At 41.5% G+C, this 23,580-nt stretch overlaps 1 pseudogene; it reads right to left on the bottom strand.

The window, feature by feature from the left end:
• The window catches only part of LOC139124178 (CTD small phosphatase-like protein 2), a 49,406-nt pseudogene that overhangs the window by 12,546 nt on the left and 13,280 nt on the right, over positions 1–23,580 (bottom strand).

Here is a 23,580-nt window from a genome sequence, read left to right as displayed (position 1 = left end):
GTAAATATATTCAAATTTATGCATATTAGGTACCCCCTAAATTCTACATCCCTATTTAGGAAACTGGTAATACCTTTAACTTCATAAGAAATTTATTTTTGTTTTTTTGATCAGTTAAGAATTGACTATAATTCTGTTCCGCTTTTCTGTATTTTTTTTCATGCTGTCCTCGAACTTGACCACATGTTCTCTGTCCTTAACCCTTATCCTGCCAAGTTTACATGTCAACATCAGTCAAGTTGGTTAAAACCTGAGAGGCATAAACAAGTCCCATATGATGAATTTAAATAGAGACTTGAACATTTGAAGGCCCGTAAAATAAATGGTAAACATGTATTTTACTGGCTTCAAACAGCTGTAACATACCATGGCTGAAATATTGGATAGGTTTTGGATCAAAATTAAAATGACTCGGCAAACAGGAAAGTCATAGGACTTGCAGGATATGGGTCAGTATGACACACATACTTTTCAAATGAAAGAACAAAGTGTTATTACGGCAGAATGACTGCATGTTTTCTCTAGGGCATGCAACTGTGTGCTTTCCCCATCTAATCAAAATTCCCCTTCAAATAATCACAAATGTGCAACATGTTGCCCTTCTACCGTGAGGTTTGAGATTATGATTTACACAGAGTATTTATAGTAGTATTCCAATTCACGATTACCATCTATGATGTAACATCATACAGTTGATGTAAGTAATCCACTATATGTAGCTACAGTAAAGTCATACAAACTTCCCATCTGTCTTTTATTTGATATTTGATCATGCGATGACCTTAATTTGCCAATACCTTGAAAAATCTTAATTTGTACAACTTATATTTGCATAATATATTACAGTCCCCATGTATCCGATTCAAGCCCCTAAAATTTGGGAAGGGGGGGCAGACAGACATTGACCCTTGTGAGCGAAACCTGAAGAAAACACTGAAATAGTGAACTTTTTAATTATTTTTTTGTAAAACAAATATATTTCCTTAGTCTACTCTCTATGCAAAATATGCAGCATTAGTCTTCTAACACTGTGCACGATATGCGATGTTATTGACGGGAAATCTATTGTTATCTAGACTAAAATTAAATTGTCAGTGATAAATAAAGCAATAAAACACACCGGCGACAGTCTACCACAAAATTTTGACCAGTTCATGACATATGTGCATGGGCAATGGTGGTGCTAGGGTTACAAAGTTACTGAAGTTATAAAAATCACAAAGCCAAACCATTACCTCTGACTGTCCTGAAAGACGCCGTTTCCGACCACTCCTATTGGCTGCCACGCTGGGGGACTGGAGCTCCTTAGCCGTTGGCGTTTTGCTGCCTTTCTGCGACACTTGCGCTCCCACTGTTCGTCGTCGTAGCTTCATTTTATCATCGTTTCCATTTCTGCAAAGGAAGAGGACTTCTTGATAAATGTGAAACTTCACAAAGTTCAAGGACAAATGTCGCTTTCTTAACAGACGCTCTCCAGTAAATCTAATTCAGAGAGCCTCTTCTCTTCTTGGGGTTCTCCAAAGCTTCACAAACAGATGTGAGTAATTTAGGCAGCAACGTATAATTTTTATATACTTTGATAGTGAAAACGTATTCTTTTTTTTTACAGTATCGTGATGATTATTATTAACACATTATTTTCCACAGCTTGGAAAAACAGGAGCAACCATTTACAGTGGTGCACAAACAAATCCTTCGAACTTGAAATCCAATCTGTCCACGACTATGGAGTAACAGTACTACAATAATATTCTGCAATGCATTTCCTCATAAATAAGCTGACGCAAATATCTGATCTATGTATCACTTGTTTATTTGAATACTAGCATGCCTTCCAGATTGAGAATAATGAATTCTCAGAGCACAATTTAAAGCCCCAGTATTTGTAACTTTTAACAATTTTTTTCATATTTTTAATTAAAATGACATCCTCAGTATGTGAAAGTAGACCATAATTAATACTGAATCGCATGGTTTGCATGCCCAGCCCGCTTCACAATTAACAGTAAAAGGAGTAAAAAATGACTTCTTGTCCGGACCAGAAGTCAGCTTTGTTGACAACACGAAACGAAACGTAATCACACCACCGCGCATGCTCAACCACATCTACGCAAGTTTTACTGTGGCGTCCGTAGAAACCATACGCTCTTCGAAAAGGTCTGGTCCATCGAAACTGGAGACTCAGCTAAAAACGCACGAAAGTTGGGTGAAATACCGGAAAAATATAAATATGTAATTGTTTACAGATTGTTCCGACTATAATGAGCCGTGCAAACAAACGTCTTGAACAGCTAAACTAACGACGGAGGCAGTCGATTGTAAGCTTCATGAAAGGCACTGCACGTTGTGACCGATGGTTTGCTGAATGAATGAGAGAGAAAAACATATATGAATAAAAATTCAACACTTCACCATTGTAATCATTGAACTAGTCGTTTCTTTCCATTATGGAGTATAATGAAAATTTCGTTGAAAATAAATGACGGGACTGATTCTGCCCGTCTACTCAAACAAAGTTTTGTGTACGGCCAGGCTACGCTGCAGGCAACACAGCCTATCAACTTCGCATATCGTTGCCGTACGGCGTAATTGAAAACGCTCAGAAAGGAAAAATCATATCTTGAATGCAGTACAAAAGTCTTACTTATTAAATTTAAAAGTATTTCAAAATAATATCGTACGTAACGGTATCTAATCCTCACAAGGACTACAGTAGTACAATTATCGGCTAGCTGCGATGCGATGGAGCTCCAGGCATTGCATTGTAAGCTCAGAAGTTCGAACAAGAGAGATCCCGGCCTCACTGCAAAGTCGTCCCCTGCGCACCCGGCCCGACAGCAAACTAACCTCCTGGTTTGATTCTGTTGTTTATATATTTTTGCATAAAATTCATGATACATATATCTGACTTTCACAACTGTACAATTTGCTCAGGACTGTGAGTTTGGCCGTAGTCTACAGACGAGCGGAGGGAGCTAAGGCAAGTCCAAATTTGCATGGACAATGCCCGGGACAATTATAGACGCAGCTCGATGAGAAAGTCATTCACATAAACCTAATACAAAACTTTTAAACATCACTGGTTCTGAAAATTTATGATCAACGGTTCTGACCTACGGATTTTACACTGCGACGTTGTTTTTTGTGTGTTTGGCCGGCTACTAGTCCTGTAAGGCTGTACTACATGGAGGTAGCAGACTGTACAAGTGCAGCGGGCCGGGCCGAGATTGGTGTGGGGCCTGCAGCAAGGTAAAATTGACAACGTCCATTGCAGAATGCCCGCGTGTTATCCTTTCGCGTTTGGGTGGAAATTTACCGCCGTATTCAGAATGCCTTTTTACCAGTATAAAAGCTCAGTAACTGATGCATCAAGAGCCAAAAGTCTGTAAATTTCTTAGCAGGAGCTCCATTGTTTTTTTCTAAATTTTCGCTGAGATACAGCAGTGCGTATACTGGTCCCGATCGTTCTGACTCAGGCGTTCACAGCTATTTAGGGAGCCGTCATTATTTACGATCTGGGGGTCGGAGGAATTACATTACAAACTCCGAAATTTTGAGTCACACCCCAGCCAACCCTGACTTCTTTGAGTAACCCCCTCTCTAACAGAAAGTTTGGCTTACCTGAGCCCATGTAACTATATGTAGATATAAAAGCTCACCTAATAAGCAGTCTCCGACCATGCAGTATTGTTAAATTTGGATGGGTAGCATGTCATTATGGTATGGTTAAATGTCCAAATGGTTGTTGAACTCAAGTCAAATAAAATATACATTTCTATGATAATATAAAGGATGAATTCACAACAGTTCAGTTTTGTCCTAGATCCTGTGCACTTGTAGTGATATCTGTTGAGAACATTTCTCCATGACCCAGCCTCTCCTTTCAACCCTGGTAACGACTGCAGAAAACTACTGTGTGACATCATCATCACCACTGTTGATCTTCATCTTTACTGTCGCTGGTGCCATTGCGTACATGAACAACGATATCATTCTCATCGTCACTATCTTCTCTTTCATAATAAGTATTACTAGTAGTAGCACCTACTTGTAGTTTTTTGCCTTGCTTCATTTAGTTGATATTTATTTGTACTGTTAGTGTATTTATTTTCTTTTTATTTAATTGTATCAGAGTAAAATATATATAATCAACTAATCATTATGTCATTGAGGACAGAGTAAGACAAAGAAAAAACATTTTGAGCATCCCCTTATAACTTTCAATTTTTGAATGACCCCCAGGTCGTAAATACTGACGGTTCCCTTACTTGCTGCCAAAGGCCATCGCGTTCACTGCATTCGACAGCCTACCTTACATTGCCAAACTATGATGCTTCGATTTCGCAATCACCTTGCCGCTAAAGCGACAATCAGCTGAAATTTATTACTTCAAGTTACTCAATTTTGATAGCTATTTGCCTACAGAAGTGAGCCAAGTGTATATAGTGTCGTCTTGATTTTACATCGGTACCCGGAGTTCTGAGTGACCAACTGCACGGTGCACTGCCGACTGCAGTTTGAATAATCCGTATGTAACGCACACTGTACCAGAATAGAATGTTGGCCTCCACTGCCAAAGTTCTGTATCCTCTGAAACACAGTAGCAGTACGTATTTGAACGGAGAGAACAAAATAAAACCATTCGCAGGTCATTCAGCCGGCGACCATGGCAGTACAGTGTGGCTGTGGCGTGGCATGGCAAGGCCCCAGGAATGTTGCAGGCTCGATGATGTCATCAGTATCGCGTTCTCGATCACGTGCACAGCCTACAAGTTGTCAACAAACCAGCGCGGCAATCCAACTCGATCGGGCAATATTTAGCGTTTGTATGTCACTACAGGAGCACAAATTTGGCTTATTTCTTTACTGAACAGCATTTCACGATGGCAGTAAGAGAATAATATGTAATTTCGAACATAAAAAAGGTTAAAAGTTACAAATACTGGGGCTTTAACTGACATAAATCAAAGAAAGATACAGAAATAAGACTCTCAGATGAAAAACTTTTCAGAAATACATGTACTGAGAGGTTGACGACAATGCATAAGTTTTGTATAATCCTTTGTTGTTGAAATGGTTATTGACATGTCTTCCCTAGGTGACTGGGTGCTGTACGTTCGAATCCGATCAAAAATTTACTGAATATAAATAGATTGCTCCAAAACCAGATGGGTGGCCATACCTCCAACTCCAGAACTCGCGAACCCTGCTTCTATTTATAGAAGTAGGATCAGTTTTCACCACAGTTGCAGAAGTCGAGTCAAATCATTTTCAGTTTCTTTTCCTTTCAACTCTTTTTTTTTTTATTTGCAGGGCGAAAAACTATTCACAGTAGATGCTGCAGCATAATGGCATACAGTGGTCATATGCACTGATTTAAGTGCAGCTGATGATAGTGTGAATATAATTACATTGTAATTTGAATGTATCTTTACAATAAAAGACAATGCTTTGAGTTGTAAAATGAAGTCTTAATGAGGTAAAATGTAACAACAGTCAAAATACATCTTTGCTACAATCTGTGGTCTGATTCAATTGTTGCAATGTATTTTACAAGTTGGTCAAATCAACAATTGGTGAACTTCAATCAACTGTCAAATATTTTGATCAGGCATATTCAACTTGACAGGGGTCTAGCCAGGGATACAATAAAACTTTTGGTTGGTTTGTATCCATATTTGATTTGACATCAGGGACTAGCAAAGTGCACACACAATTATTATGACCTTTGACCCTGTTATTTGAATAGAAGAGTGTGACAGTGGTGAGGCCTTGTCCCTGTGTTCACGGTTACAGGTTTGTTACTGAATATAGCTGCACACACGTGACAACGGACACTCTCCATGAAATGCAGACAAATTTTGTCAGTGTTGTATGTGTGGTTGTTGTTGCAGCTTGTACTCTGAGCTATTAGTGTGCCTATTCTTGTGTTCATAGCAAACACTAGCAGGCACCTTTTACGCCGTATTTTTGTCACTCTTGGATGTCATCTGAACATGTGGACAAATATTTATTTTTGCATAAAAATGACGTTATTTGCAAACAGCTATATTAACGTATTTCTCTGTTTTATAGTTTGTGATTAGAGTTGTAAAGGTTTCAGTGTTTAATGTTGTTTAAAACCATGTATTTTGCTTTCCTTACAATGAAGAAGAAGATTAAGATTTATGACGCTATATTGAGCCTATTATACTGCGTGGTTTTTCAATTTGCAGTGTGACCAAAATGACACTAGAACGTAAAGACAGCACACAATATGCAAAAGAAATCATTACATCATCACATTTTCCTTCACAAATGCAATTTGATTGTCAAATATGTGTTTGTACGTAAAACACAGTCATCAGGATAAAGTATAATTTACTCTTGTCTGGAGTTTTATTGATGTGTTCAATACTGTATACAATCTGAAATTAATGTTCACTGATGGAGTTTTTACATAAAAAGAACAAATTTTGCTCTTTGAACTTGCAGCAACAATAGAAGACAGTGTCAACTGAATGTTTTACTTATTAGCCTTGCAAACACTATGTATGAAGGTATTATGTGCTATTCTATTGTAATCGAATTCAAGTTTGGACTAAAATTCATCTATCAACAATAACACTGGATGCCACACAAACACAGTTTGCACTTTACAATTTAACACTGCATAGGGGGGAGAGAGAGAGAGAGAGAAAGGGAGAGAGAGAGAGAGAGAAACAGAGAGACAGAGAGAGAGAGGAGAGGAAGATTTACCCATTTCAACATGATTTATGAGAGGCGAATAATGAACTCATATGTACTTTATGAATAAAACGAAAATTAGAGAAAATATATCACAAGTTATAGCTGATGAAAGATTCTCTTAAGTCCATACTTCTTTTTTCAATGGGGGTCAACATATCAGGTTAATTTCAAGGAAATTTGAGAAAGGTGTAAAAAAAGCACTGTCATGTGTTACTGGTTCGGATTTGTCAAAAAAAAAATAGGAAAAACATATCGCAGTTTGTTATTTGAATTCTTTTTAATTAAAATGCCATTCACCAGTATGCAAGGCTCATTATTTCATTGAAAGTCAACTGGGAGAGACCAAATTTGGAAGAAGGGGTGACAGGTTTACAGATGCAGGTTTCATCTACGTTTTAAAATTAGTTGCAATTTACAACGCTCAGTTACTGAACCACTCTTATTAATCCTCTTTCTAACAGGATTCACAGATAAACCATAGAAATAAATACAACTTTGGAGAAACAGGATTAACCCTTTCACCACCATGGTTTGTCCCAAATCCATTGTTTTCTATGGTAAAGTTGGACCTGTACACAGGGAACTGGGGGTGAAAGGGTTAAGGATGGGGCTTTGACCGAGCTGTTCTGACTGTGATGTATTCGCGAGGTGACTGGGTGCCGTACATTGTGAATTCAAATCCGATTGAAAAGCTACTGAATTTTCTTCCCTTGGTTGATAGCTCTATTGGTGGACAAAATTGTCCCGAGGCTGTCTTTCGCCCTGATAAAGTTTATGTGTGCAATGTGTGATACTAGGAGTATGTGAGTGCGAGTGCTTTGTGAACTCTAAGCGTGTGGAAGGGTCACATCCAGGAAAATTGTAACAACTTAGCTCAGTTATTGAACCACTTTTAACCCTTTCACCCCCAGTTCCCTGTATACAGGTCCAACTTTACCATAGAAAACAATGGATTTGGGACAAACCATGGTGGTGAAAGGGTTAAGGTGGGGATTTGGCCGAGCAGTTTTGACTGCGATGTATTCACTGGTGCCGTAGGCTGTGAGTTGGAATCCAATCAAATATCTACTGTATTTACTACTTTGAGTTGTTCTTACCTTCCTTACCCTGCACCAGTGTTCGCGCTACCGCTCGCCAGACGGCAAAATGGCGAATTGATTCACTCATTGGCGACTCAGACGGTCAGAACAATCGCCAGACTGGCGACTCAAAATTTGCACGTTCGGGACTGTGGTTCTACGATGTTCTGTTGCATTGCGGTGTTTGTTTTACTTCTTGGGAAGTCTTTCACCATAGTACTACCGTACTCATCTAAGTATAAGCCCTGCCACTGTTTTCAGAGTATAATGGGTCGTACAAGTTGGTAAAATTACTTTTCAGATCAAAGAAACTAATGGGACATCGAAGTTCCCGTGATAGTATCGTGAGGAAAATGGCACGTATACATGTACTTGTGCCCCTCCGAAATGTCCCCCGTTACCTAAATAGAATAGTCCCACTTCAGTGACGTCCGCCATTGTTCACGTTCACGCTAGTCCTGTTTTCCCGGGAGGTTGTCATAGTCTAAACATGCAATTTCAGTTGTTTTCAGCGATCATCGTTTCATCTGTGAAGAGCTTTTACCGGTGACCATTACAATTTTCACTGCTCTGCTGTTGTTTTCGCAAGACATGGACCGTTTGATCTTGGAAAGTAGAGTTGCTTTTACGTGCAGCCAATGCACATGCCAGTTCACGGGTTCAAACCATGCTCTAGAACGTGAACGGCAGCATACATGATGTCTTTGTTTCACGTTTATATTTTATTTCAAGGTATGATTCAAGCTGAAATGTCACCAAAATGTCACTTTTATAGCGAGGGATTGTGCAAACCAGTTTGATTTGAAACAGCTTTGTAAACACTGTTTACTTAGCTCGGAAATTGTTACTGAGTTTTGCTGTCTTTTGGCCATGCACGGACGTGTATCAGTATCAGTACTAGCCCTGCGTACGATGCTGTGTGTTCCGCTACAGCTGTAGCGGAACACACAGCATCGTACGCAGGGCTATATCAGTACTAGTGATCATGGCATGCCATGCCACGTTCATGAAGATCTTGAGGATGTTTCTCTTTTCTGTATTTTTTTGTACTTCACAATTTCTTTGGTTGACGTTTGAAAGTTCAAGTGGTGATCAATGGCCATGCATGAGTTTTGATACGAAGCATTCTTTTTATTGAACTATTAAAGCAGCACTGAGGATACACATGATGATGAGAAAGTGGCAGACTTCTGAAATATTTGTGACAATCGACCAATCAGATATAACCTTGCAAACACGCTGCGAGTCAGCCGTATGATTACTCTTGAGTGTTTAATGGCCAGGGACTTGATACCCGGGATCAAGTTAATCCCGTTCACCTTTGACATTCACGGGCGGGATCAAAAGTTTACGTCTGTGTAAATTACGGTCACCATTAGTGTGCACAGGGGGTTGTAAACAGGTCAATGTGTTGACATGCAAACAACAGATTATACGTAACTGAATATAACAGCAAGACCAGTACACTGAGCAGACTGAGAAACATTTCATGAAGCGGCCCGCGATGCTTGTAGCAATAACAGGGGTACTTCAACAGTAATGACAAAGGTACAGCATCATGCCGCTGCAACTGACGGCTTTATTACGTTCCGAATTAGGCCTACCGGGGCCCGGGCGCGGGCTGCAACTGTATACAATCGCTGAAGCTAAACGATAGCGTGGACGTCGTGCCATTGCCAAGATACTCTGCTATTACTGATTGTTTCGTCTACAGAACTACTAAAAGCCCTCTCACTAAAAAAATAATTACGGTTTGAAATCGTTGAATTAATCTGAAATAAACACCGTGGTGCATTAATCTATAAAAGATTATTATCAGAAATAATAAAATGTAACATCACCGATCATAAGAAACGTGGTGTTGAAGAACATAGTTCTTTATAGAGAAGACTGTAGCAACTATTTTCTGTAAGTATAACTTTAATAGCAAACTTGCGAATCAAGCATCTGAAGAGTATCTTCAACACTTTTGGTTTTGTTCTACTCTTGTTATAAATTAAATCAAATTTCGGGAAAGTATCTGTACATTTTCGATATCTGTGCAGCGCAAACGTGTAAACCTACACCGTCACAGCATTCATCAATCCTATAGACCATGATCAGTTCGCGAGTGCATAAACCACTTCTCTCTCTCTCTCTCTCTCTCTCTCTCTCTCTCTCTCTCTCTCTCTCTCTCTCTCTCTCTCTCTCTCTCTCTCCCAAGTCTAGCCATTTGATGTTTTATTTTGCCGACATTTATTTAACGCTTCACGATCACCGCTCAATGTTAATGTCGATTTCGATTTACGAAGTTTACCGGATAAACTTCGGAACTGGAGACATGTCACGACATGGAGCTAGTTATCACCATCGAAAATCTGTAAACGTTTCTGCTCCCGAATGGACGTATTTAAATGCACAGGTGACTTCGTGCGTAAAATATTGAATTGCAATATGAATTTCACAGTTGAGAAAGTCTATGACTTTCAAACTAGACGTACAAACAACAATAAACATGGCGGATCAATGATATCGACGTATATTTTCCTCGCGACCGCTGGTGAGAGCGACTCGCAGAAATTTTCCAACCTGGTAAGTATTTAGCTTTGCCCCGTGTGCTGGGTATGTACATGTAAACTAATAACAAAAGTTTAGCATTTTCTGTAAATCGATAAGCCTTTCGAACACGAAAGATTCGGATATCTGAACCTCAACAGTAACTACGCAGCTCAAAAGTTATCCTACGAGAGGACAGGAACGTTGGTCAAAGCCGGATTTCGCATGGTAGCTATAGAAACACGCTGTTCATTCTTAGAAAGCATGCAATGTGCTGCGTACTGCTGATACACCCATGGTCCGTCCCTACACACCGTCAGTTGCCTAACATTCACAGGATTCAATCACGTGTGTCTTCAAATTTTGATACATGAATTTTACCAATCATCAACCACGCAACACATAAAAAAACAATGGTCGCGGGTACGGGTTCAAGGACGTTCACGAAGAGACACCATCATTGTCGCAGAATTGTTTTGACTAGTTTTAGGAGAATATGGGCGATCTGCGTACGGTCGCACATCAAGCCGACAAGTGTACGCTTTTAATAGATAAAAATATGATGTCCGAAATTTTTTTTATTCAACTATATACTGAGTCATCGCCTTTGTTATCGCCTAAACATCCCCGTTTTTTTTTTCGGAGAGACTGCAACATGAATATCCCCTAATCATAGAGTACGGCTGTTCATCCAATATATTTTTCACTGTTTCGCAAAACATCTCGTCAGATATGTGCTTTGGCGAACGGACCAAGTTTTGTACGTTGGTCAAAAATAAATGACAATATAGGTTTGGATATTACATCTGTCATATTAGGACAGAGTATTGAAGATGAAATTACTTTCATCGATCGACAAAGAAGAGAAAGAATGAGTCAGTGAATATCGAATCATAGACGGGAGAATCGAGACAGTCCACTGTCTATAGTTTACTCAATTGTGAACAAAAGTATTTCGATTAATTGACAAATGCAAACAGAAAGGAAATTAATATATTAAACTTGAAAAAGTCACCGCTTTTCCTTGACATCAGATTCCATGGCAATGGATTAACACAGGATGTCGTTTATGTCCTCAAAAATCTTTTAATACGGCAAGACGATAATAATAATATTTTTCACCACGACAGCAAAATCTAAAAGAACTTGAATCTGAACTTAACATGACAGTTCTGTGGAAGAAACGATTGGAAAATAGCGGCGTGTCGTGGTACGGCGTCTACGCAAGAACGTGCTATGGCTTGAGTGACATACTAGCTGGCACAGGCGCTCGAGCTGGGTAGTCTGCTAAATAGATCGCTTTTCGGCTCGGTCTATCGATCCCGTAGTCGACATGCCTGCACTGCAACCTAAATGAGTGTTTAGGTTGCAGTCGTGGGCATATCGACTACGGGATCGATAGATCGAGCCGAAAATCGATCTATTAGCAGACTCCCAAGCTACATAGCGCCTGTGCTTGCGGGTCTGCACTGCGGTCGCTCCATCTAATTACAATGATGTGGCGTATCTAACATGTTGACATCGCAAACGTTTACCGCTTCACACCTGTATCGCGTCCTTTTTTGATTGACAGCTTGCAGACCTTTGTTATGGCCGCTTGCCACGCTAGTTGAAGACAAAGAGAAATACCTTCATCGATCAAAATCAGCCTTATTTATGCTCAAATCATAAAATTTTATTGATACATTCAATCACTAGACATTCATAGTTAGGTATAGGTGCATGGACGCCTAAATTTCTTCGCCTGTGACCATTTTGGCATGGTTTTTACGGAGCGATCGAGCGTGACGCCACCCAAGCCACGCTTTGCATGAACTAACTCCAACGGGGGCAGCTAGCTATTTATACCCGGCCCTGCCCTTTAATGATATCACCTTTGACCCTTCGAGATGAATGTGTGTGACCCTTGACCTCACCTCTCAAAAGAAAAATCTGGCTACTTGTTGTTCACACCGTATTAGCCAAAAAGGCTAATCAGCTTGAGTAGCCAGAGCAAACCCTGACCCTGCACACATGTGAACCATCACCAATGGGTCATTCTTGTGTTTTGTTTAATCAAACCCCAATGTACATTTATGCAAATACATGTATACATTACAGGCAGAGAACTGGGACTACAATGCATTTCACATCGGTGCTACAACTCAGCATATGAGACAGACACATTGCACCTACAACACAAACGATTAGCTTGGGTATCAGGACACATTTGAAAGTCACCAACTCCAGTGTTTTGCCCAGGATTTGTAAAGGTGGGACACAGTGTCCCATGATTGTTAAAATAGGGGGACACTAAGTTACAATGGGGTCAATGTGTGAGCGAAGAATGCAAAGCAAAATCAAGTCGCCAAGGCAGAAAGGTATTGTAAACATGTAGGGCTGTTGTTTTCCATCAAAAATTGATATCATGAATACATACATTCATTGTAAAATTAAGATTGCTGGACGTCTCCTTTAATGGTTTGTGATTAAGTCATTTTAACTGGTTATATTTACAGTTTTGAATTGTAAAAAAGACATCATCATGATAAAATCAATTTCATGCGCATTTTTCTTTTACGGGGATCCTGCATTACATGTGTTTAACAGAAATAAAGAAGAATGTTTCATTACACTTATGACTCCAGAACTAGAAGTGGTTGAAGACAATAGTTTGATGCACATTGTAACCTGGGTTTTTTATTACTGCTATAAAGTTCTCTTCTTTTTTATAATTGCTCCAATGACTGACATTTTTCCCTGAAAATTGCAAAAATATAGTTTGAAAACAAATATGTGGGAAAACTCCTTGATCATTATGATAGCAATAGCACATAGCCATAACGCTGTTTTGACAAGCTAGGTGGTTCTTGTTAAGATCAGCTACAATCGAGCTAGGGGGTCTTGACTATATAACGAATTCAGCGTGACCTCGATCTCTAGGTGGGCTGGCTTGCAGACGATCGGAGAGTTTATGACACTCCTTCTGGGGAAATTTAAGGCAAATTACTACTTTGAAAGTCAGGGATATAGTGTTTCAACAAAAAATGGGGGGGTTGATGATATTTTTAGATGAAGTCATGAGCTTCCAGTACACCAAATACACATACAGTCAATTCCGTGTGATGCCATGTGCCCGGGCTAGTATAGTGACTGAAAATTTAATTCTCCTTACTTCACTGTACTAGCATATATTTACATGTAAACGTTTCATTTCAAGTTGTTGGTCAATAAAATTTGCTTTGTGAAAAGTTAGTTGTTCTTTTTACAAGTCTTCCACTTCTGAAATCATTGTGGTTATCGGGATCGTACATGGCCCGGCATTTGATTTTTGTCCCACAGGCTGCAGGGCCAAGTGGACGCACATCGCCTTGCTCATACCATGAATCGTAGACAGTAACAGACTATTTGATTTTTCAAAGTGTTTACATTGTGACGAAAAAATAGACTAAATTTTAAATGTTTCATTTTCTCAATAGAGAAGCAATAACTGTACGGGCTATCAAGTGTGTAATTTAATAGCTAAAAATGTAGTCTGTCTGTGGACGCTGCAGCAGCTAGGACTTACAATTCTAGCCCTGATTTTAGTGCGTCCCTGTGACCCATGTCCAGTATTTTTGCGGGACATTGTTGCTAATTTTGCGTCAAAAGACGCAAGAACGCACTCTTGGCAAACACTCCAACTCATGGATTAATTACAGTAAACCAGCATGGGGCAGCTCTGTCTAAACTGATACCTGATCAGTTGATTACACTTTAGCTACAAAGTAGCTGTTTTTAGAGTTTCATTTTGAAAGATTAAACAAGAAAATGTATGTTTTTTTATTTAGATCCAGCTGAGAAAACCTCTTCTGCTAAACTCTTATTTGAAATTGCAAAAACAGTTACATTGTGGATCAAATTTGATCAATTGTTTATCTCTAAGTTCAGACACTCCATGCTGGTTTACTGTAATTAATCAATGAGTTGTGGTTATTTTGAAATGAGTTTTGAAACCATGGCATGTGCCCGTCTCTGAGTTGTGGCACCGATGTGAAATGCACTGTAAATGGCCAGACTAAACAAAGCTCTATTCTCCAAAACTCATTTGCATATAACCTTAACTACAACAATAGTACCATATGTACAACATATAAAACATTCAAAAATAACATTTTGTATGGATCTGAAGTCACAAGTGAACTACATTTTTTCAATTGGCAATAAACAAAAATGCAAGAACCAAGACATTTCAATTCAAAGTTCAAGTACAAGGTATCTGTGGACAACTTTTGTTTTATGAATGAATTGAAAATCTCTTTAACTCCAGAATTATGAAGAAGTTGCATCAAATATATACACATTTATTTAATCAATATACCTCTGTTTAGTATACATGTACATAATTTTGAAATTTTCATCATCATCTTTGAAACCCTCACCATCTCACTGCCATGGTTTGGCCCAATCTCATGGTTTCGAAAGTTGGACCTTGACACTAAGAAGTGGGGGTGGACAGGTGAAAGTCATTCACAAACAGATGATACCATACATGAATAGTTGCAGACAGACAGGTTGAGTTGTATGTCACAGGACTACATTTATGAGAAGATTCACAAGCCAGGGCACAGGCCATCCTGTTCACTTGACATTCTATTCATATGTTAATAACCAAACAAAACAGGTTCCCTTGCAAAACAAAATATGCGCATGTTTTAGTGATATTCCAATTAACCACCTGTCTGACCTGACCCGCTGGGAAGGACATAGAAGGTGGGGCATTTCAGAATGTGGATAATTAGGGCAATGAAGTGCTATTTTTATCAACAACACACCATTACAGCAATGATGCAGTAATGTTGATATGATAATTTTACAGGGCAACCTACTTCATGCTGATGGTGTCCCCACAATTATCCTGCCTCGTTACTTAGTTATGCCTGCTGTTAATTAAAAGGCTATGACTCAATTTCATCATATATTTTGGTTCGAAGTGGCCAGATGAACACACAAATTTCAAGTACACATTACAGAAATAACCATTTTTGCTATATAAATTGTATCCAAATAAATATTAAAAAATATCAATTTTATATCATCCATCAACTCTGTTGCTTACCCAATTTATGCAACAATTTCAATGTGCCTACACATACGCTGAGAACTCACATTTTTACTCCTTTGAGCACATGGTTTAACCCAAACCCACTGTTATTTATGGAAAATCTGGACCTATTTACTAGAATTCAGGGTCAAAATATGTTAATCTATCTTTTTTTCTTACACTCAAGATCTCAATTTTCACTACGCTTTGTAAGTGTCTCTGATCACTGTCTCTTTGGATTTTAAAAGCTATATGCAATAATTACAAATGTTATAATAATTATAATTATTTATTATTATTTACTAAATAATTATAATTATCATTAATCATTGATCCACTTTTACTTCAATAGGAAACAACACATGAGGATCAAGATCGTAAACATCGCTCCAATACAAAAGATATTTATTTGTCTTGACTTGAAACTTGCTGGCAAATTTTATTCACAACGGTCACACAATGACAAATAAGCTGACAAACGCTATGTGTTTAGTTGGGGATATCATGTAACATTCAAAATGTGACTTCTGTTTGCAAAATTACTCACAACAGAAAGGCCACTTCCACATTTTCGCCTACTCTCTGTTTTCCACCCACCGACGTTTTGACGTGATATATGTACGTTCAGACGTCATTTCCTGACTCCCTGCATGTAATGGTATTATAATTACTTTACTTTTCAATATTTTAGCAAGTTTTTGTGTACAGTTAATTATCTATTGTACAATAAAATGCCTTTGTGTCAATCATAGAGTACAAGTAATTAGTTGCAACTTCAATTAACAAATTCCATACATTATTAACCCTTTGAGAGCCAGAGTCAAATTTTGTCGCCCTTATAATATGTATACCCTTTTCCTGCCGAGCGCCCCTGTCCGTTATCCTGCCAAGTCGGTCAAAACCGGCCCCCTTTTCCGTGTCTACAGAAGATAGGCTCTCCTGCACGCTTTCCTGCCAGGCATTTGGCGGGAAAATACCGCATTTTCGGGGTACGATTACCGACCATATACGTGTTAGACTTCAAAAATTTTTGCATGCCCGTATAGAGGGGCAACCGCTGATGAGGTTGTGTCCAGAAAATGACGAGGTCACGGGCGTTGTTTGCCCCGGGGGACGTGCACTTTATGCCCTTTTCTAGCTTACTTTCGCGGAAGTAAAGCTCGTTCGCCGGCACGCACGGCCACACCGGGGAAACGTCACCTCTCTCGTGGGTTAGTAGAAGACCCAGGGGTTAGTGCTATGGGTGCGCAGCACCCTCAAACCTGTCCTGTTTCCCCTGGGTTGTGTCACTTGGCCACGTACTTTGAACGACTTGGAAGAGTCGCACATTGCAGTCTGCTTTGACGTAGTGTCAACGACATAGTTCCGCCATTGAAGGAAGGCGTGTACGTAGTTTGGCCAGTTCAGTGAACACTTAGCTCGTTAGTGTTACCGTTTCCTAACACGTTAGTTGTGCAGTTGTTACTAAGGTGCAGTTTTGTACCACCTTAGCTCTGGACAGTGCAACTGCTCTATGCACTAACCCCAACGACAGATGGTTGGTACAACGTCTACGTCGCACGAGCACAGCCTCCGTTGGGCTGTGCCCCTCCCACGTGATACAACGCACGTTCATCCATTACTATAGCGTCCTTACGGATCTGCCAAACGAAAGTGGGGGTAAAAACAAAACAAACGAAAATATGCGATCCATAGATAGTATTTTATTCGGGAATAATTTACATTATGCCGAACAATAAATCTCGGAGTCTGTCTCGACGTCCGAGTGCATGGTCCGTGTTTCAAAAATTACAATCGGGTGGCAGATCCGTGTTTCAAAAATTATAATAGGGGGAATTGTACAAATAATCCGTCTAAACAAACAAAACAAAACGAAAATATGCGATCCATAGATAGTATTTTATTCGGGAATAATTTACATTATGCCGAATAATAAATCTCAGAGTCTGTCTCGACGTCCGAGTGCATGGTCCGTGTTACAAAGATTACAATCGGGGGATTGTACAAAATAATCCGTGTTTCAATTTACAATCAGCGGGATCGTAAAGCACAAACAAACGGCACAACCGTGCTCAAAATGTGATCATGGTCCGTGTTCAGAATACAGTCAAGCCACTGTTAGGCGAAGCTGTCCCCTGTCCGTTATTTACGTCGGGTTCTCTTGCTGATGGGTGTCGTCGGGGCTGTGTGAGTAGAGGTCTGCACGCCAATGCTCCTCTTACCTCGTAGCATCATGCGATGATGAAAAGCCGCAAAACACTCGCCCTCGTGAAGATGAACCCCGCACAGACTACATCCTTTGGACGTCTCAGACAGTCGTCCGCTCGCAGTGGTCTTACCCTCTCTGCTACATACTTTACAGCATTTCTGCCGCCCCTCCAAACGGCTGACAACGTGCATCGGCTGATTTTGTGGATTGATGTACGAGGCAAGAGAAACAGTGGCCTCGACCTCTCTCACACTGGGCTGCGATCGCCCACAATAACCGCCAATGAGTTGTTTCCCGACACGCAGATGAAACATCTTATGGGTCAGCTTACTATCAGGGTGTACATGCTTGAAGCATATATATGCATTTACCAGGGCAACATCAATCAGGTAACATGCCAGATATGTCCACCATCTGTGGTTCTTGCGCCCAGTGTGAAAGTACTTGCGCTTCTGGTTGGCTCGGTCGACGCCTCCCATGTACCGGCGATAATTATACAGCGACAGAGGCACTTGTCGCCGCTCGTCTCCCTCCCCCACTGGCACGCACTCCAAGGGTGGATAGACCGTATTCAAGATCAGCACCTGAGCGTTACTATCCTGATAAGCAGTGATGTTAAGACGAGAGTCCGTTCTGGTCGTGGCTTTCATATCCCCAACAGACAGAGGAAGGCGCTTCCTCTTACCCGGCGGAATTAATTGAGGGGGCATGGTGCGACGATTACGGCGGTTGAAACTCCCGACCATGTAGATCCCGGTCTCCATCAGCTCTCTAGCAGTAACGACCGTGCTAAACAGGCTATCACAGAATAGGCTGTGATTATATCCACAGAATGGCTGGACCAGCTCCATCGTAATTCTTTTCACCACACCTCGCTCCTGCCGTCTCCCATCAGTCCGATCCCGATATTTCACACCTAGGTACGGTGCAAAGTTAGCTATGTATGCAGTGGTGGAGTCGCACAGCTGCCATATCTTGAAACCGTCTCGATCAGGCTTATGCGGTAATCTCTGCTTAAATTTAGAACGGCCCTTAAATCGCACCATGCCCTCGTCGATGGAGATCTCTCTACCCATCTTATAATTATTTACGCACCGGTCAACTATGGGCTCCATCCATGGATTGATTTTATACAGGGGATCCTCCTGACACCGACGTCGGCGGCGTGCCTCATCAGGATCACGACGTGGATCGTTCTCTGGGTCTGCCAGATGAAAGTATCGCATAAGCTGCTGAAAGCGACTGCGGGTAATCACAGTAGAAATACCCTGGTTTCTCAGAAAGGGATCGCTAGACCAATAATCCTCCACTGATGATTTACGGTCGATACCCATACAGACTAAGACGCCAATGAACGCCTGCACCTCTCGGTAGTCAGCGTTACGCCAGTATTTATCTATTTTCCTAGCGATATGTCGCTGGTGGAATTTGGCGTATTTATTAGTCTCGTCCTTGGCCAATCTGATCAGTGTAGCTGGAATAAACTTAAAAAGTAATCGAGCTCACGGGCGTGGCTGGGCAAGGTGAAAGTCGGTCCTCTCTCATGGTCAAAATCGGTCTCCTCAAATATATTAGCATCGGTAGTCTCCGACATACGCCAGACAGGAGGTGTGTCGTCCTCCGCCAACACAGCAGCAACGTCATCATCGTCGTCAGAGCTTGCCTCACCTACGTACTGCCTGTCATAAAAGTCATCGTCCTCTGCCGCATCCTCGTCAACCTCCGAGTCGGACTCAGCGGTGATATCACCGTCGTCTGGGCGTCTGGGCCTGAACTCGCCCGTAGCGGCATCAAGGATCATATCTGGCTCAAAATCAGGTGGGCTATCCTGATAACGAACCCTCCGCACTATCTTTTTCGGCGGGGACATCGCAGCACACGAAACTATGGCAGGAGCGGGCTCGGCAGCCTCTGCTGATGACGAGGACTCAAGCTCTTTCGCACTGGGCACAGGAACCTCTCCTGACGCAGGATGAGGGCTCATAGTAGCAACAGGTGGTGTCTCTCCCGGAGCAGCCGGGGGAGAACCAATGGCATCAGCCGTCTCATTACTCACTGTCTCACTAGCAGCAGCAGACGTAGTCTGTGCAGGTGAAGTATCTCCCACAAGAGCAGATGTAGTCTCTGCAGGTGAAGTAGTCTCTCCCGGAGCAGCCGGGTGAGAACCACTGGCAACCGGTGACCCGTCATCATCCTCATCGGCAGAACGATCGGTCTTACGTTTACGCTTACCACTGGTTTTTCAGCCGGAGATGGCTTCGCCTTACGGGAGCGTTTCTTGCCCGACTTCTTAGAACGTTTACTAGGGACATAACAACGATCGCTACCACTACCGCCCGGAGACTCTGCATCTTTGAGCTTCAGTCGTCTGCTCGCCTTCAGAAAACTTTTGCGGTCCGTCAAGCTCATGTCTGAACAGTGTCGACAGACTAGCAGGTCCCTCCCTTTTAAAGCCACAGGGAAACAAAGCCCTGGACATGATTGGACGCAGGGTGTTAATATATGCATCCACCTGTTATTATAATGGACCTACGGCAATCAGTCCACCAACCGGCGCTGACATTCCTACCCGTCATGTAAATTGCCTGTCCGCACCATTTGATATGCTAATAATACTCATTTGCGATGCAAATCAATCGAGCACTTAGCATAACATAGTCAATGTCATTAGCATCTCAACTTGACATTCCGTCCAGCTGGGTACGTGGCATGCGCACCTGCCACCCAAGGACGTTGCCCAAGCCCATGTTTAGTACGGGTGGGAAACCCGTATCTTTAACCTCATGTCCCTTCTAAGTACGCCTGCGCAGGGCGTATTGTCATCCAAGTCGGTGACAAGCCAACCCGACAGATTGCCCATTAAGCAGTAATGGACTGGCCGTCTCGTTCTTGTACGGCAACGAACAGTGCTTCAGCGGCTTGTTTAGGTCATAACCGTCGCCTGCCGAGCGGCTTACCCAACTAAGGCGGTCAAAGATGAAGGATGCCAAAATTGTCAACGGCTGTCTCGGCCTCGTCCGTTGGGCAAACATGGCTCCTTCAAATAACGTGGCCAGCACGTCTACGTCATCAGCGGTGATGACGACCCGTCATTGACGCCCGAGTGCGTAAAACTCGGAATATACCTACAGGTACCTCTACCTGAGTCGGTCATACTACGGTATAAACCAAACACAGGTCTGCCAACTCCCGTTAGACTCGGCCGTTAGCCGAACTTCACAGGGACAACATAGGCGTAACAAGTCGGTGAACAACGGTTCACGCACCTAACCGCAGTCGCCAAGTCGGTGAACAATGGTATCAAATTTTGAGGCCATGTTCCTGATGGCAAGGCTGAGGCGGTGTGTTTCGTTGCACGGCTTGAACGTCTAGAGCCAAGTGCAGCCGACAACGTCCGACATCTGAGTGGGTAGTCTTTTCGAGAAGGTAACAAGTCGGTTAAAAGCGGTGGTTACCCTTCACAAATGTCGCTCAAGTCCGTTCGGATCAGTTCCATGTCAGGGACTAATCAAGCCGAGTCCGTCAAATCCGTCCGCACTTCCCGTCAATCAGGACCAAGTCCGTGATTTTCGTCTCGCACCATTGGCAAAAATTGCACCGCCAGCTGAGGCGGTCTTAGGCGGTTGCCTTCGAGAAAGCCGAGTCCGTCAAATCCGTCCGCACTTCCCGTCAATCAGGACCAAGTCCGTGATTTTCGTCTCGCACCATTGGCAAAAAATTGCACCGCCAGCTGAGGCGGTCTTAGGCGGTTGCCTTACAGATTAGCGTTGCCGAGACGGTCAATTATGGCCGCAATCTATGTAGTGCCTCAGAGCCAAGTTACCCCAAACTCCGCTAGAATACGTCAACGTGCTAACCTGCCAAGTACGCTACTCGTCCCCCCAAAAAAAGTCATCGTTGATGACACAGTCCCACTTGTTAATAATGGGTACTTTGATTACATGTCCTCAGAGAGGATAGAGTCCTCTTCATTAATTAGGTCTGTGATAAAAATACTTTGATACAGATGGCACTCAATGGCCAAGAATGAGTTCCATGGTGATGAAAACATAAAACCAATGTAGGCCACCATCCTAAAGTTCATAAAATGAGTCAACTAGGAATTAATCAACAGGATGTTGCAAAACATTTTTGCATACAATTCTAACACTTAACAGATTATCACTGGTACCATATTTCATAAAGTTTGATGCAGTATTTACAACACTATGAGATCAACATCTGTATCAAGTTTCATCACATTTGACGTTGTATTAATTTGTGGCTATATCACCCTAATTAGGAAAGTTCATTACTTATGCAATTACAAATTAATTAAAATGACACTGATAAATGTCCTTTTTCAATGTTAAGCAATGTGAGCTTAACATCGGTTAACATCTGTATAAAGTTTCATGAATTTGATGCAGTACATATTTCTTGACATATCAGCCTACTTACGAAACTTCAATAATTGACATGTTACTGCTACATGACGTGAAACAATTGACGAGCATATGTATGAAATAGGTCAATGTCAACTTTGATTGATACTGGTGGAAATATGTCTGAGTTATGGCTCTGTACATGAAACATCGTAATAAAATGGCTGCCTAGCAACCATATTGGATCGTATCACATAAAAATCGACGTACATATGTATGACATAGATCAATGTCCTTGTACCAACTTTGAATAAAATCAGTTGAGATATGCCTGAGTTATGCCTCTGTATATGAAAAAATCGTAACAAAATGACCACACAGCAGCCATATTGGATTGTATCACAAAACAAATCGACGTGCATATCTATGACATTGGTCAATGTCCTTGTACCAACTTTGAATAAAATCGGTTGAGATATGCCTGAGTTATGCCTCTGTATATGAAAAAATTGTAATAAAATGGCCGCCTAGCGGCCATATTGGATTGTATCACAAAACAAATCGACGTGCATATCTATGAAATTGGTCAATGTCCTTGTAGCAATGTTGAATAAAATCGGTTGAAACATGTCTGAGTTGTGGCTCTGTACATGAAAAAATCATAATAAAATGGCCGCCTGGCGGCCATATTGGATCGTATCACAAAAAAAATTGACGTGCATATCTATGACATTGGTCAATGTCTTTGTACCAACTTTGAATAAAATCAGTTGAAACATGTCTGAGTTATGGCTCTGTACATGAAAAAATCGTAATAAAATGGCCGCCTGGCGGCCATATTGGATCGTATCACAAAGAAAATTGATGTGCATATCTATGACATTGGTCAATGTCCTTGTACCAACTTTGAATAAAATTGGTTGAAACATGTCTGAGTTATGGCTCTGTACATGAAAAAATCGTAATAAAATGGCCGCCTGGCGGCCATATTGGATCGTATCCCAAAACAAATTGACGTGCATCTGTATGACATATGAAGTAATCCTTGTACCAAGTTTGAATGAAATCGCTTCTTGCATCTCTGAGATATCTGTGTGAACGGACGGACGCACGCACACACACACGCACACACGCACGCACGCACGCACGCACACACGCACGGACATGACCAAACCTATAAGTCCCCCCGGACGGTGTCCGTGGGGACTAAAAACCAGTCCCCCACCGGGGTGGGGGACTGGCTGGGTAGCTTCCGCACCTTTCCCTGTCGTTGGACTCTCTGTGAACCCATTTCGAGAGCAAACGCCGTTCCTCGCCCAAAACCTGTCCTCGAACGACCCCTAGCGCGAGCAAGGGTTTGCTACACGTAGTTCCGTCGACTAGGCAGGAAAGGGGGTACCAAAAAGTAGCCCGATTTCCACCGCCTTGGCAGGATAACGGCCGTGGCTGCTCAGATTCTAGCTACACCGAATTTCAAGCGGATTTTCACCGACTTGGCAGGAAAAGGGGTATACTAGTCAATATTGTCCTAATATTTTTCCCAAAATTTTTATAAAAATCTGTAACCCATGGAATGTGATGTTCATTTGGTCCAAAATTATG

The sequence above is a fragment of the Ptychodera flava genome (genome assembly GCF_041260155.1).
Source record: "Ptychodera flava strain L36383 chromosome 23 unlocalized genomic scaffold, AS_Pfla_20210202 Scaffold_23__1_contigs__length_28996876_pilon, whole genome shotgun sequence".
Taxonomy (NCBI): Eukaryota; Metazoa; Hemichordata; class Enteropneusta; family Ptychoderidae; genus Ptychodera; species Ptychodera flava.
This window is presented reverse-complemented; position numbering and strand designations above follow the sequence as displayed.